Raw genomic sequence first — 2,500 nt, 5'->3', positions numbered from 1 at the left:
TCTCAGCTCATCCTGACTGCAACCAGGCCGGGAAAGGGAAATAGTTAAACAGGGAACGCAGACGTTGACCTCCTTCTGCGTCGCGAATACGTTTCATTGTTCGAAACGCACAACTCAGGCAAATGGTGTCGTGGTTCCAATTCCCCGTCGAAGAGTATTGCGTGCCACCGGGCACAATGAGCACTGGGCGGATACATTCCTCACAAAAGCGGAATGTATCCGCTTTTTGACGGATAGATTCTGTGGAAAATGACAGACATCTTTATCCGTCGTTCTTTCATTTCCATTGAAGAGCCCGAGGAGGAACGACCTCATGAGACCTTTCACCAGACGCATAACCGCCCGGTTTGATAAACAACAAGTCATGACGCCTGAGGGTAACTAACCTAAGGGTCAACTTCCCCCTGCCGTCCTCAGTGACCGCACAAGTTGAACTTCCAAGATATCGCTAATTAGCAAAACCTAATGAGTCAGGCTGTGTTATGCAACGAGCCAATTAAATACTTTTGGGGACGGGGGACACACACACAGACACACACAGCGTGTGGCAGTGATATGGCCCCCCTCCGTCTCAACATTAGCCACGCACACAATGGACCTCAACGATGGTTAATCTGGCAATTAGAGGCCGCATGCCATCAGTCCAATCTCCCCGCAGTCGCCCCCTCTCCGGCTCGCCAGCCAGAACGCGTTTGCCGTTCTGGGAGCGGGAAGGGGACAGCAGTGGTGACTCCGCGACTCCGCACGGCGGACATGAGAGATTGCTGCCACCGCCTCCGTCATTAATGACTCGCCCAGAACCACCAGATGACATGTAATGCGGCTAAATGAATTATCCCAGTCATCTGAGTTCAGGGCTTTATGTTTTATTTCGTGGGCCTTATGGTGTCTGTGTTTGTAAATTGCGTCAAAGCATTTCTCTAATTTAACTTCACCACTTCCACAGGATTCTTATGCAAGAGCTTATATTAGTCATCTGTAAAGTGTACCGGTAGATATCTATTGGGAACCAGATAGATACTCTATCTTTCTGACCAAAATAGAGTAAGAAAATAGAGTTAAATCAGCTGGTATGTAAACAGTGATTGCATTCCCAAATGTACGTTTTATTGACCCAACACAAGTGGCTAAGTTTAAGCCTATTCAGTAAAAAGTTATACATAACCCGGACACAGTGTTGGCCCATTCTTAAAGTTCCGCCATGGAATCAGAGTATCATTCACATAGAACTCACCATATGGTGGAGGAGGAATAGTCAACTTAACTTAACATGTGGGCCAAAGAGTTAGTTTCCCTGTGATGTTGCACCATGTGTAACAAACAAGATCCCTCCTCGTCCTCCCGAGAGGAGAGGGCAGGGAGAAGGCATAAGTCCTTGGCTTCATTCTATGTTTGGTTTGTTTGTTGTCCTTGTGTCCGAAAAACAACACAGCAAAGTCAACACATCTTTGTCCTCCCTACCCGGCCCTGTTGTAATGTGTGCGGCTGTAGATGGCGCTAGTGGTGACAGAGCCATTATGTGCGGCCACAGCGGCACGATAACACCAGCAGGAACCGTAAACACATCTGTTTCAGTGTGGGGGGGGGGGGGGGGGGGGGACCGATTCGATCAGAAAAGAAGGAGCCGCGTCGGAAAACGAAACAGCGTGTGCTGATCAAGAGTGAAATGAGCAAATGGTTTTGAATATGTAGAGATGCTTTAGTTTAGAGAGCTATCTTCGTTTCTCCCATCACGCTGTCTGTTTGGCACGGCAGTATCGGGAAAATATCTAATCTAGGCCATGTGTGTCCTCAGAAAATACTCACATCTCTACCATTCATTCATTTCAAAGGTCAACCAACCGCAAAACACGTATTTAGAGACCGAGCACTAGAAGTGATTTTTAGAAACAACATTCAGCTCCACCTTGGGGGACATTTATACCGTATATATTAGTTCTGAAAAAACAAAATATTCAGACTTCTATTTCAATCCCAAACGAGCTGTAAAGAGCCTAATGGATAGGAAGGGCACGAACCATGACTAAAGGGATGTGTAGAAGAGGAACAAGGCTGTGAGTGATGAACAATTGTTCTGACATGAAGAAAGCAGAACATGGATCTCCTCTGAGAACCATGGATTTAAGATTGTGTCTAGCATTAATCCTCTGTTTTAGAAAGAAACAGTCCTCCCATTGACAAGCTTTTTTTGATAAACATAAAATAATGATCACTGAAAACCCCCATGCAGCCATACTGCATAATCACGTGTTTAAATATTTAATTCGATTTCTGTGATGTTGTGTTGAATATTTGGGTTTTTTTAACCAAAAAAGTGAGCAGAAAACTGCTATGGGCTAAGAGGAATCTATTTTGGTCGACGACTGCCGGAGCATTTGGCTCCATAAGCTACTGAACACCTGGGAGGGAAGACAGCTCCCTGATCTGCTTTCCGGATCCTCTTTTATAGGACCATTTACATTTGGATCTCTTTGATGAAACTTTTCTATGAGACTCACTA

The 2,500-nt window shown here is 45.5% G+C and overlaps 1 protein-coding gene across 1 annotated transcript in view; it reads right to left on the bottom strand.

Annotated features, from left to right (window-relative positions):
- Positions 1-2,500, bottom strand: part of sema4gb (sema domain, immunoglobulin domain (Ig), transmembrane domain (TM) and short cytoplasmic domain, (semaphorin) 4Gb) — a 44,655-nt gene that overhangs the window by 41,175 nt on the left and 980 nt on the right. The window contains exon 2 of the mRNA XM_030341098.1: positions 1-16. This exon is cut by the window's left edge and continues 244 nt beyond it. The gene's annotated coding sequence lies outside the window, so the exon portion shown is untranslated. The remainder of the gene's footprint in view (positions 17-2,500) is intronic.

Source organism: Gadus morhua, chromosome 18 (genome assembly GCF_902167405.1).
Source record: "Gadus morhua chromosome 18, gadMor3.0, whole genome shotgun sequence".
In the NCBI taxonomy this organism is placed as follows: Eukaryota; Metazoa; Chordata; class Actinopteri; order Gadiformes; family Gadidae; genus Gadus; species Gadus morhua.
This window is presented reverse-complemented; position numbering and strand designations above follow the sequence as displayed.